The following is a 14,923-nucleotide window of genomic DNA, read 5'->3' as shown; positions in this document are numbered from 1 at the left end:
TGCCACCATGGAGGCCAAGAATCAAATAATTCATTGTGACATCAAGTGGCCTAAAAGGGCATGGGATGCATTGTGACAGCACAGGGGTTAAGAGAAGCAAGGATCCATTGTGACCCAATGGAGGCTAACAATCTAATGATCCCTTTTGACACCAATGGGCCTAAAAGGGGCAGGGATGTATTGTGAAAGCATGGGGCCCAATTAAAACCTGGTACAATTACGCCACCATGGAGGCCAAGAATCAAATGATTCATTGTGACATCAAGTGGCCTAAAAGGGCATGGGATGCATTGTGACACCACAGGGGTTAAGAGAAGCAAGGAACCATTGTGACCCAATGTAGGCTAACAATCTAAGAATCCCTTTTGACACCAGGGGGCGCAAAATGACCACGGATGAACTCTGACAGCATGGGGAGCTATAGAAGCAAGGAACCATTATGACACCATGAAGGCCAAGAATCAAATGGTTTATTGTAAGACCAAGTGGCCTAAAAGGGCATGGGATGCATTGTGACAGCACAGAGGTTAAGAGAAGCAAGGAACCATTGTGACCCAATGCAGGCTAACAATCTAATGATCCCTTGTGACACCAAAGGGCCTAAATGGCCAGGGATGATTTGTTACAGCACGGGGACCAATAGAAGCAAGGATCTATTATGCCACCATGGAGGCCAAGAATCAAATAATTCATTGTGACATCAAGTGGCCTAAAAGGGCATGGGATGCATTGTGACAGCACAGGCGTTAAGAGAAGCAAGGATCCATTGTGACCCAATGGAGGCTAACAATCTAATGATCCCTTTTGACACCAATGGGCCTAAAAGGGGCAGGGATGTATTGTGAAAGCATGGGGCCCAATGAAAACCTGGTACAATTATGCCACCATGGAGGCCAAGAATCAAATGATTCATTGTGACATCAAGTGGCCTAAAAGGGCATGGGATGCATTGTGACACCACAGGGGTTAAGAGAACCAAGGAACCATTGTGACCCAATGCAGGCTAACAATCTAAGAATCCCTTGTGACACCAGGGGGCGCAAAAGGGCCACGGATGGACTCTGACAGCATGGGGACCTATGGAAGCAAGGAACCATTATGACACCATGAAGGCCAAGAATCAAATGGTTCATTGTAAGACCAAGTGGCCTAAAAGGGCTTGGAATGCATTGTGACAGCACAGAGGTTAAGAGAAGCAAGGAACCACTGTGACCCAATGCAGGCTAACAATCTAATGATCCCTTGTGGAACCAGGGGGTATAAAAAGGGCCAGGGATGAATTGTGACAGCATGGGGCCCAATAGAAACAAGGAACCATTATGACACCATGGAGGCCAAGAATCAAATGATTCATTGTGACATCAAGTGGCCTAAAAGGGCATGGGATGCATTGTGACACCACAGAGGTTAAGAGTAGCAAGGAACCATTGTGACCCATTGCAGGCTAACAATCTAATGATCCCTAGTGACACCAATGGGCCTAAAAGGGCAAGGGATGGATTGTTACAGCACGGGGACCAATAGAAGCAAGGATCTATTATGCCACCATGGAGGCCAAGAATCAAATGATTCATTGTGACATCAAGTGGCCTAAAAGGGCATGGGATGCATTGTGACAGCACAGGGGTTAAGAGAAGCAAGGATCCATTGTGACCCAATGGAGGCTAACAATCTAATGATCCCTTTTGACACCAATGGGACTAAAAGGGGCAGGGATGTATTGTGAAAGCATGGGGCCCAATTAAAACCTGGTACAATTACGCCACCATGGAGGCCAAGAATCAAATGATTCATTGTGACATCAAGTGGCCTAAAAGGGCATGGGATGCATTGTGACACCACAGGGGTTAAGAGAAGCAAGGAACCATTGTGACCCAATGTAGGCTAACAATCTAAGAATCCCTTTTGACACCAGGGGGCGCAAAAGGACCACGGATGGACTCTGACAGCATGGGGAGCTATAGAAGCAAGGAACCATTATGACACCATGAAGGCCAAGAATCAAATGGTTTATTGTAAGACCAAGTGGCCTAAAAGGGCATGGGATGCATTGTGACACCACAGAGGTTAAGAGAAGCAAGGAACCATTGTGACCCAATGCAGGCTAACAATCTAATGATCCCTTGTGACACCAAAGGGCCTAAATTGCCAGGGATGGTTTGTTACAGCACGGGGACCAATAGAAGCAAGCATCTATTATGCCACGATGGAGGCCAAGAATCAAATAATTCATTGTGACATCAAGTGGCCTAAAAGGGCATGGGATGCATTGTGACAGCACAGGGGTTAAGAGAAGCAAGGATCCATTGTGACCCAATGGAGGCTAACAATCTGATGATCCCTTTTGACACCAATGGGCCTAAAAGGGGCTCGGATGAATTGTGACAGCATGGGGCCCAAGTAAAACCTGGTACAATTATGCCACCATGGAGGTCAAGAATCAAATGATTCATTGTGACATCAAGTGGCCTAAAAGGGCATGGGATGCATTGTGACACCACAGAGGTTAAGAGAAGCAAGGAACCATTGTGACCCAATGCAGGCTAACAATCTAATGATCCCTTGTGGCACCAGGGGGTATAAAAAGGGCCAGGGATGGATTGTTACAGCACGGGGACCAATAGAAGCAAGGATCTATTATGCCACCGTGGAGGCCAAGAATCAAATGGTTCATTGTAAGACCAAGTGGCCGAAAAGGGCTTGGAATGCATTGTGACACCACAGAGGTTAAGAGAAACAAGGATCCATTGTAACCCAATGGAGGCTAATAATCCCAGGATCCCATTGGACACCAGGGCGCGTAAAAGGGCCAGGGATGGATTGTTACAGCACGGGGACCAATAGAAGCAAGGATCTATTATGCCACCGTGGAGACCAAGAATCAAATGATTCATTGTGACATCAAGTGGCCTAAAAGGGCATGGGATGCATTGTGACAGCACAGGGGTTAAGAGAAGCAAGGATCCATTGTGACCCAATGGAGGCTAATAATCCCAGGATCCCATTTGACACCAGGGGGCGTAAAAGGGCCAGGGATGAATTGTGACAGCATGGGGCCCCATAGAAACAAGGAAGCATAATGACACCATGGAGGCCAAGAATCAAATGATTCATTGTGACATCAAGTGGCCTAAAAGGGCATGGGATGCATTGTGACACCACAGGGGTTAAGAGAAGCAAGGAACCATTGTGACCCAATGCAGGCTAACAATCTAAGAATCCTTTGTGGCACCAGGGGGCGCAAAATGACCACGGATGAACTCTGACAGCATGGGAACCTATAGAAGCAAGGAACCATTATGACACCATGAAGGCCAAGAATCAAATGGTTCATTGTAAGACCAAGTGGCCTAAAAGGGCTTGGAATGCATTGTGACACCACAGAGGTTAAGAGAAGCAAGGAACCATTGTGACCTTATGCAGGCTAACAATCTAATGATCCCGTGTGGCACCAGGGGGTATAAAAAGGGCCAGGGATGGATTGTTACAGCACGGGGACCAATAGAAGCAAGGATCTATTATGCCACCATGGAGGCCAAGAATCAAATGATTCATTGTGACATCAAGTGGCCTAAAAGGGCATGGGATGCATTGTGACACCACAGAGGTTAAGAGAAGCAAGGAACCATTGTGACCCAATGCAGGCTAACAATCTAATGATCCCTTGCGACACCAAGGGTCCTAAAAGTGGCAGGGATGAATAGTTACAACACGGGGACCAATAGAAACAAGGATCTATTATGCCACCATGGAGGCCAAGAATCAAATGATTCATTGTGACATCAAGTGGCCTAAAAGGGCATGGGATGCATTGTGACAGCACAGAGGTTAAGAGAAGCAAGGAACCATTGTGACCCAATGCAGGCTAACAATCTAATGATCCCTTGTGGCACCAGGGGGTATAAAAAGGGCCAGGGATGGATTGTTACAGCACGGGGACCAATAGAAGCAAGGATCTATTATGCCACCGTGGAGGCCAAGAATCAAATGATTCATTGTGACATCAAGTGGCCTAAAAGGGCATGGGATGCATTGTGACAGCACAGGCGTTAAGAGAAGCAAGGATCCATTGTGACCCAATGGAGGCTAACAATCTAATGATCCCTTTTGACACCAATGGGCCTAAAAGGGGCAGGGATGTATTGTGAAAGCATGGGGCCCAATGAAAACCTGGTACAATTACGCCACCATGGAGGCCAAGAATCAAATGATTCATTGTGACATCAAGTGGCCTAAAGGGCATGGGATGCATTGTGACACCACAGGGGTTAAGAGAAGCAAGGAACCATTGTGACCCAATGTAGGCTAACAATCTAAGAATCCCTTTTGACACCAGGGGGCGCAAAAGGACCACGGATGAACTCTGACAGCTTGGGGAGCTATAGAAGCAAGGAACCATTATGACACCATGAAGGCCAAGAATCAAATGGTTCATTGTAAGACCAAGTGGCCTAAAAGGGCATGGGATGCATTGTGACAGCACAGAGGTTAAGAGAAGCAAGGAACCATTGTGACCCAATGCAGGCTAACAATCTAATGATCCCTTGTGACACCAAAGGGCCTAAAAGGGCCAGGGATGGTTTGTTACAGCACGGGGACCAATAGAAGCAAGGATCTATTATGCCACCATGGAGGCCAAGAATCAAATAATTCATTGTGACATCAAGTGGCCTAAAAGGGCATGGGATGCATTGTGACAGCACAGGGGTTAAGAGAAGCAAGGATCCATTGTGACCCAATGGAGGCTAACAATCTAATAATCCCTTTTGACACCAATGGGCCTAAAAGGGGCAGGGATGTATTGTGAAAGCATGGGGCACAATGAAAACCTGGTACAATTACGCCACCATGGAGGCCAAGAATCAAATGATTCATTGTGACATCAAGTGGCCTAAAAGGGCATGGGATGCATTGTGACACCACAGGGGTTAAGAGAAGCAAGGAACCATTGTGACCCAATGTAGGCTAACAATCTAAGAATCCCTTTTGACACCAGGGGGCGCAAAAGGACCACGGATGGACTCTGACAGCATGGGGAGCTATAGAAGCAAGGAACCATTATGACACCATGAAGGCCAAGAATCAAATGGTTCATTGTAAGACCAAGTGGCCTAAAAGGGCTTGGAATGCATTGTGACAGCACAGAGGTTAAGAGAAGCAAGGAACCATTGTGACCCAATGCAGGCTAACAATCTAATGATCCCTTGTGGCACCAGGGGGTATAAAAAGGGCCAGGGATGAATTGTGACAGCATGGGGCCCAATAGAAACAAGGAACCATTATGACACCATGGAGGCCAAGAATCAAATGATTCATTGTGACATCAAGTGGCCTAAAAGGGCATGGGATGCATTGTGACACCACAGAGGTTAAGAGTAGCAAGGAACCATTGTGACCCATTGCAGGCTAACAATCTAATGATCCCTAGTGACACCAATGGGCCTAAAAGGGCCAGGGATGGATTGTTACAGCACGGGGACCAATAGAAGCAAGGATCTATTATGCCACCATGGAGGCCAAGAATCAAATAATTCATTGTGACATCAAGTGGCCTAAAAGGGCATGGGATGCATTGTGACAGCACAGGCGTTAAGAGAAGCAAGGATCCATTGTGACCCAATGGAGGCTAACAATCTAATGATCCCTTTTGACACCAATGGGCCTAAAAGGGGCAGGGATGTATTGTGAAAGCATGGGGCCCAATTAAAACCTGGTACAATTACGCCACCATGGAGGCCAAGAATCATATGATTCATTGTGACATCAAGTGGCCTAAAAGGGCATGGGATGCATTGTGACACCACAGGGGTTAAGAGAACCAAGGAACCATTGTTACCCAATGCAGGCTAACAATCTAAGAATCCCTTGTGACACCAGGGGGCGCAAAAGGGCCACGAATGGACTCTGACAGCATGGGGACCTATGGAAGCAAGGAACCATTATGACACCATGAAGGCCAAGAATCAAATGGTTCATTGTAAGACCAAGTGGCCTAAAAGGGCTTGGAATGCATTGTGACAGCACAGAGGTTAAGAGAAGCAAGGAACCATTGTGACCCAATGCAGGCTAACAATCTAATGATCCCTTGTGGCACCAGGGGGTATAAAAAGGGCCAGGGATGAATTGTGACAGCATGGGAACCTATAGAAACAAGGAACCATTATGACACCATGGAGGCCAAGAATCAAATGATTCATTGTGACATCAAGTGGCCTAAAAGGGCATGGGATGCATTGTGACACCACAGAGGTTAAGAGTAGCAAGGAACCATTGTGACCCATTGCAGGCTAACAATCTAATGATCCCTAGTGACACCAATGGGCCTAAAAGGGCAAGGGATGGATTGTTACAGCACGGGGACCAATAGAAGCAAGGATCTATTATGCCACAATGGAGGCCAAGAATCAAATGATTCATTGTGACATCAAGTGGCCTAAAATGGCATGGAATGCATTGTGACACCACAGGGGCTAAGAGAAGCAAGGAATCATTGTGACCCAAGGGAGGCTAACAATCTAATGGTCCCTTGTGACACCAATGGGCCTAAAAGGGCCAGGGATGAATTGTGAAAGCATGGGGCCCAATTAAAACATGGTACAATTATGCCACCATGGAGGCCAAAAATGAAATGATTCATTGTGACATCAAGTGGCCTAAAAGGGCATGGGATGCATTGTGACACCACAGGGGTTAAGAGAAGCAAGGATCCATTGTGACCCAATGGAGGCTAATAATCCCAGGATCCCATTTGACACCAGGGGGCGTAAAAGGGCCAGGGATGAATTGTGAAAGCATGGGGCCCAATTAAAACCTGGTACAATTATGCCACCATGGAGGCCAAAAATCAAATGATTCATTGTGACATCAAGTGGCCTAAAAGGGCATGGGATGCATTGTGACACCACAGGGGTTAAGAGAAGCAAGGAACCATTGTGACCCAAGGCAGGCTAACAATCTTAGAATCCCTTTTGACACCAGGGGGTGCAAAAGGACCACGGATGAACTGTGACAGCATTGGGACCTATAGAAGCAAGGAACCATTATGACACCATGGAGGCCAAGAATCAAATGATTCATTGTGACATCAAGTGGCCTAAAAGGGCATGGGATGCATTGTGACACCACAGGGGTTAAGAGAAGCAAGGAACCATTGTGACCCAATGCAGGCTAACAATCTAATGATCCATTGTGACCCCAGGGGTTGCAATAGGTCCAGGGATGAATTGTGAAAGCATGGGGCACAATAAAAACATGGAAATATTATGACACAATAGAGACCAAGACTCAAATGATTCATTGTAACACCAAGTGGCCTAAAAGGGCATGGGATGCATTGTGACACCACAGGGCCTAAGAGAAGCAAGGAACCATTGTGACCCAATGCAGGCTAACAATCTAATGATCCCTTGTGACACCAGGGGGCCTAAAATGGCCAGGGATGGATTGTTACAGCACGGGGACCAATAGAAGCAAGGATCTATTATGTCACCATGGAGGCCAAGAATCAAATGATTCATTGTGACATCAAGTGGCCTAAAAGGGCATGGGATGCATTGTGACACCACAGGGGTTAAGAGAAGCAAGGAACCATTGTGACCCAAGGCAGGCGAACAATCTTAGAATCCCTTTTGACACCAGGGGGTGCAAAAGGACCACGGATGAACTGTGACAGCATGGGGCCCAATAGAAACAAGGAACTATTATGACACCATGGAGGCCAAAAATCAAATGATTCATTGTGACATCAAGTGGCCTAAAATGGCATGGAATGCATTGTGACACCACAGGGGCTAAGAGAAGCAAGGAATCATTGTGACCCAAGGGAGGCTAACAATCTAATGGTCCCTTGTGACACCAATGGGCCTAAAAGGGCCAGGGATGAATTGTGAAAGCATGGGGCCCAATTAAAACCTGGTACAATTATGCCACCATGGAGGCCAAAAATGAAATGATTCATTGTGACATCAAGTGGCCTAAAAGGGCATGGGATGCATTGTGACACCACAGGGGTTAAGAGAAGCAAGGATCCATTGTGACCCAATGGAGGCTAATAATCCCAGGATCCCATTTGACACCAGGGGGCGTAAAAGGGCCAGGGATGAATTGTGACAGCATGGGGCCCAATAGAAACAAGGAACCATTATGACACCATGGAGGCCAAGAATCAAATGATTCATTGTGACATCAAGTGGCCTAAAATGGCATGGAATGCATTGTGACACCACAGAGGTTAAGAGAAGCAAGGAACCATTGTGACCCAATGGAGGCTAACAATCTAATGGTCCCTTGTGACACCAATGGGCCTAAAAGGGCCAGGGATGAATTGTGAAAGCATGGGGCCCAATTAAAACCTGGTACAATTATGCCACCATGGAGGCCAAAAATCAAATGATTCATTGTGACATCAAGTGGCCTAAAAGGGCATGGGATGCATTGTGACACCACAGGGGTTAAGAGAAGCAAGGAACCATTGTGACCCAAGGCAGGCGAACAATCTTAGAATCCCTTTTGACACCAGGGGGTGCAAAAGGACCACGGACGAACTGTGACAGCATGGGCCCCAATAGAAACAAGGAACTATTATGACACCATGGAGGCCAAGAATCAAATGATTCATTGTGACATCAAGTGGCCTAAAATGGCATGGAATGCATTGTGACACCACAGAGGTTAAGAGAAGCAAGGAACCATTGTTACCCAATGGAGGCTAACAATCTAATGGTCCCTTGTGACACCAATGGGCCTAAAAGGGCCAGGGATGAATTGTGAAAGCATGGGGCCCAATTAAAACCTGGTACAATTATGCCACCATGGAGGCCAAAAATCAAATGATTCATTGTGACATCAAGTGGCCTAAAAGGGCATGGGATGCATTGTGACACCACAGGGGTTAAGAGAAGCAAGGAACCATTGTGACCCAAGGCAGGCTAACAATCTTAGAATCCCTTTTGACACCAGGGGGTGCAAAAGGACCACGGATGAACTGTGACAGCATTGGGACCTATAGAAGCAAGGAACCATTATGACACCATGAAGGCCAAGAATCAAATGGTTCATTGTAAGACCAAGTGGCCTAAAAGGGCTTGGAATGCATTGTGACACCACAGAGGTTAAGAGAAGCAAGGAACCATTGTGACCCAATGCAGGCTAACAATCTAATGATCCATTGTGACCCCAGGGGTTGCAATAGGGCCAGGGATGAATTGTGAAAGCATGGGGCACAATAAAAACATGGAAATATTATGACACAATAGAGACCAAGACTCAAATGATTCATTGTAACACCAAGTGGCCTAAAAGGGCATGGGATGCATTGTGACACCACAGGGCCTAAGAGAAGCAAGGAACCATTGTGACCCAATGCAGGCTAACAATCTAATGATCCCTTGTGACACCAGGGGGCCTAAAATGGCCAGGGATGGATTGTTACAGCACGGGGACCAATAGAAGCAAGGATCTATTATGTCACCATGGAGGCCAAGAATCAAATGATTCATTGACATCAAGTGGCCTAAAAGGGCATGGGATGCATTGTGACACCACAGGGGTTAAGAGAAGCAAGGATCCTTTGTGACCCAAGGCAGGCTAACAATCTAATGGTCCCTTGTGACACCAATGAGCCTAAAAGGGCCAGGGATGAATTGTGACAGCATGGGGACCAATAGAAGCAAGGATCTATTATGTCACCATGGAGGCCAAGAATCAAATGATTCATTGTGACATCAAGTGGCCTAAAATGGCATGGAATGCATTGTGACACCACAGAGGTTAAGAGAAGCAAGGAACCATTGTTACCCAATGGAGGCTAACAATCTAATGATCCCTTGTGACACCAATGGGCCTAAAACGGCCAGGGATGAATTGTGAAAGCATGGGGCCCAATTAAAACCTGGTACAATTATGCCACCATGGAGGCCAAAAAATGAAATGATTCATTGTGACATCAAGTGGCCTAAAAGGGCATGGCATGCATTGTGACACCACAGGGGTTAAGAGAAGCAAGGATCCTTTGTGACCCAAGGCAGGCTAACAATCTTAGAATCCCTTTTGACACCAGGGGGTTCAAAAGGACCACGGATGAACTGTGACAGCATGGGGCCCAATAGAAACAAGGAACTATTATGACACCATGGAGGCCAAGAATCAAATGATTCATTATGACATCAAGTGGCCTAAAATGGCATGGAATGCATTGTGACACCACAGAGGTTAAGAGAAGCAAGGAACCATTGTTACCCAATGGAGGCTAACAATCTAATGGTCCCTTGTGACACCAATGGGCCTAAAACGGCCAGGGATGAATTGTGAAAGCATGGGGCCCAATTAAAACATGGTACAATTATGCCACCATGGAGGCCAAAAATCAAATGATTCATTGTGACATCAAGTGGCCTAAAAGGGCATGGGATGCATTGTGACACCACAGGGGTTAAGAGAAGCAAGGAACCATTGTGACCCAAGGCAGGCTAACAATCTTAGAATCCCTTTTGACACCAGGGGGTGCAAAAGGACCACGGATGAACTGTGGCAGCATGGGGACCTATAGAAGCAAGGAACCATTATGACACCATGAAGGCCAAGAATCAAATGGTTCATTGTAGAACCAAGTGGCCTAAAAGGGCTTGGAATGCATTGTGACACCACAGAGGTTAAGAGAAGCAAGGAACCATTGTGACCCAATGCAGGCTAACAATCTAATGATCCATTGTGACCCCAGGGGTTGCAATAGGGCCAGGGATGAATTGTGAAAGCATGGGGCACAATAAAAACATGGAAATATTATGACACAATAGAGACCAAGACTCAAATGATTCATTGTAACACCAAGTGGCCTAAAAGGGCATGGGATGCATTGTGACACCACAGGGCCTAAGAGAAGCAAGGAACCATTGTGACCCAATGCAGGCTAACAATCTAATGATCCCTTGTGACACCAGGGGGCCTAAAATGGCCAGGGATGGATTGTTACAGCACGGGGACCAATAGAAGCAAGGATCTATTATGTCACCATGGAGGCCAAGAATCAAATGATTCATTGTGACATCAAGTGGCCTAAAAGGGCATGGGATGCATTGTGACACCACAGGGGTTAAGAGAAGCAAGGATCCATTGTGACCCAAGGCAGGCTAACAATCTTAGAATCCCTTTTGACACCAGGGGGTGCAAAAGGACCACGGATGAACTGTGACAGCATGGGGCCCAATAGAAACAAGGAACTATTATGACACCATGGAGGCCAAGAATCAAATGATTCATTGTGACATCAAGTGGCCTAAAAGGGCTTGGAATGCATTGTGACACCACAGGGGCTAAGAGAAGCAAGGAATCATTGTGACCCAAGGGAGGCTAACAATCTAATGGTCCCTTGTGACACCAATGGGCCTAAAATGGCCAGGGATGAATTGTGAAAGCATGGGGCCCAATTAAAACCTGGTACAATTATGCCACCATGGAGGCCAAAAATCAAATGATTCATTGTGACATCAAGTGGCCTAAAAGGGCATGGGATGCATTGTGACACCACAGGGGTTAAGAGAAGCAAGGATCCATTGTGACCCAATGGAGGCTAATAATCCCAGGATCCCATTTGACACCAGGGGGCGTAAAAGGGCCAGGGATGAATTGTGACAGCATGGGGCCCAATAGAAACAAGGAACCATTATGACACCATGGAGGCCAAGAATCAAATGATTCATTGTGACATCAAGTGGCCTAAAATGGCATGGAATGCATTGTGACACCACAGAGGTTAAGAGAAGCAAGGAACCATTGTGACCCAATGGAGGCTAACAATCTAATGGTCCCTTGTGACACCAATGGGCCTAAAAGGGCCAGGGATGAATTGTGAAAGCATGGGGCCCAATTAAAACCTGGTACAATTATGCCACCATGGAGGCCAAAAATCAAATGATTCATTGTGACATCAAGTGGCCTAAAAGGGCATGGGATGCATTGTGACACCACAGGGGTTAAGAGAAGCAAGGAACCATTGTGACCCAAGGCAGGCGAACAATCTTAGAATCCCTTTTGACACCAGGGTGTTCAAAAGGACCACGGACGAACTGTGACAGCATGGGCCCCAATAGAAACAAGGAACTATTATGACACCATGGAGGCCAAGAATCAAATGATTCATTGTGACATCAAGTGGCCTAAAATGGCATGGAATGCATTGTGACACCACAGAGGTTAAGAGAAGCAAGGAACCATTGTTACCCAATGGAGGCTAACAATCTAATGGTCCCTTGTGACACCAATGGGCCTAAAAGGGCCAGGGATGAATTGTGAAAGCATGGGGCCCAATTAAAACCTGGTACAATTATGCCACCATGGAGGCCAAAAATCAAATGATTCATTGTGACATCAAGTGGCCTAAAAGGGCATGGGATGCATTGTGACACCACAGGGGTTAAGAGAAGCAAGGAACCATTGTGACCCAAGGCAGGCTAACAATCTTAGAATCCCTTTTGACACCAGGGGGTGCAAAAGGACCACGGATGAACTGTGACAGCATTGGGACCTATAGAAGCAAGGAACCATTATGACACCATGAAGGCCAAGAATCAAATGGTTCATTGTAAGACCAAGTGGCCTAAAAGGGCTTGGAATGCATTGTGACACCACAGAGGTTAAGAGAAGCAAGGAACCATTGTGACCCAATGCAGGCTAACAATCTAATGATCCATTGTGACACCAGGGGTTGCAATAGGGCCAGGGATGAATTGTGAAAGCATGGGGCACAATAAAAACATGGAAATATTATGACACAATAGAGACCAAGACTCAAATGATTCATTGTAACACCAAGTGGCCTAAAAGGACATGGGATGCATTGTGACACCACAGGGCCTAAGAGAAGCAAGGAACCATTGTGACCCAATGCAGGCTAACAATCTAATGATCCCTTGTGACACCAGGGGGCCTAAAATGGCCAGGGATGGATTGTTACAGCACGGGGACCAATAGAAGCAAGGATCTATTATGTCACCATGGAGGCCAAGAATCAAATGATTCATTGACATCAAGTGGCCTAAAAGGGCATGGGATGCATTGTGACACCACAGGGGTTAAGAGAAGCAAGGATCCATTGTGACCCAATGGAGGCTAATAATCCCAGGATCCCATTTGACACCAGGGGGCGTAAAAGGGCCAGGGATGAATTGTGACAGCATGGGGCCCAATAGAAACAAGGAACCATTATGACACCATGGAGGCAAAGAATCAAATGATTCATTGTGACATCAAGTGGCCTAAAATGGCATGGAATGCATTGTGACACCACAGAGGTTAAGAGAAGCAAGGAACCATTGTGACCCAATGGAGGCTAACAATCTAATGGTCCCTTGTGACACCAATGAGCCTAAAAGGGCCAGGGATGAATTGTGACAGCACGGGGACCAATAGAAGCAAGGATCTATTATGTCACCATGGAGGCCAAGAATCAAATGATTCATTGTGACATCAAGTGGCCTAAAAGGGCATGGGATGCATTGTGACACCACAGGGGTTAAGAGAAGCAAGGAACCATTGTGACCCAAGGCAGGCTAACAATCTTAGAATCCCTTTTGACACCAGGGGGCGCAAAAGGACCACGGATGAACTGTGACAGCATGGGGACCAATAGAAGCAAGGAACCATTATGACACCATGAAGGCCAAGAATCAAATGGTTCATTGTCAGACCAAGTGGCCTAACAGGGCTTGGAATGCATTGTGACACCACAGAGGTTAAGAGAAGCAAGGAACCATTGTGACCCAATGCAGGCTAACAATCTAATGATCCATTGTGACACCAGGGGTTGCAATAGGGCCAGGGATGAATTGTGAAAGCATGGGGCACAATAAAAACATGGAAATATTATGACACAATAGAGACCAAGACTCAAATGATTCATTGTAACACCAAGTGGCCTAAAAGGGCATGGGATGCATTGTGACACCACAGGGGTTAAGAGAAGCAAGGATCCATTGTGACCCAATGGAGGCTAATAATCCCAGGATCCCATTTGACACCAGGGGGCGTAAAAGGGCCAGGGATGAATTGTGACAGCATGGGACCCAATAGAAACAAGGAACCATTATGACACCATGGAGGCCAAGAATTAAATGATTCATTGTGACATCAAGTGGCCTAAAATGGCATGGAATTCATTGTGACACCACAGAGGTTAAGAGAAGCAAGGAACCATTGTGACCCAATGCAGGCTAACAATCTAATGATCCCTTGTGACACCAGGGGGCCTAAAAGGGCCAGGGATGGATTGTTACAGCACGGGGACCAATAGAAACAAGGATCTATTATGTCACCATGGAGGCCAAGAATCAAATGATTCATTGACATCAAGTGGCCTAAAAGGGCATGGGATGCATTGTGACACCACAGAGGTTAAGAGAAGCAAGGAACCATTGTGACCCAATGGAGGCTAACAATCTAATGGTCCCTTGTGACACCAATGGGCCTAAAAGGGCCAGGGATGAATTGTGAAAGCATGGGGCCCAATTAAAACCTGGTACAATTATGCCACCATGGAGGCCAAAAATCAAATGATTCATTGTGACATCAAGTGGCCTAAAAGGGCATGGGATGCATTGTGACACCACAGGGGTTAAGAGAAGCAAGGATCCATTGTGACCCAAGGCAGGCTAACAATCTTAGAATGCCTTTTGACACCAGGGGGCACAAAAGGACCACGGATGAACTGTGACAGCATGGGGACCTATAGAAGCAAGGAACCATTATGACACCATGAAGGCAAAGAATCAAATGATTCATTATTAAACCAAGTGGCCTAAAAGGGCTTGGAATGCATTGTGACACCACAGAGGTTAAGAGAAGCAAGGAACCATTGTGACCCAATGCAGGCTAACAATCTAATGATCCATTGTGACACCAGGGGTTGCAATAGGGCCAGGGATGAATTGTG

The sequence above is a fragment of the Cinclus cinclus genome, unplaced genomic scaffold, assembly GCF_963662255.1.
Source record: "Cinclus cinclus unplaced genomic scaffold, bCinCin1.1 SCAFFOLD_102, whole genome shotgun sequence".
Classification (NCBI taxonomy): domain Eukaryota; kingdom Metazoa; phylum Chordata; class Aves; order Passeriformes; family Cinclidae; genus Cinclus; species Cinclus cinclus.
Note: the sequence above shows the minus strand (reverse complement) of the source record.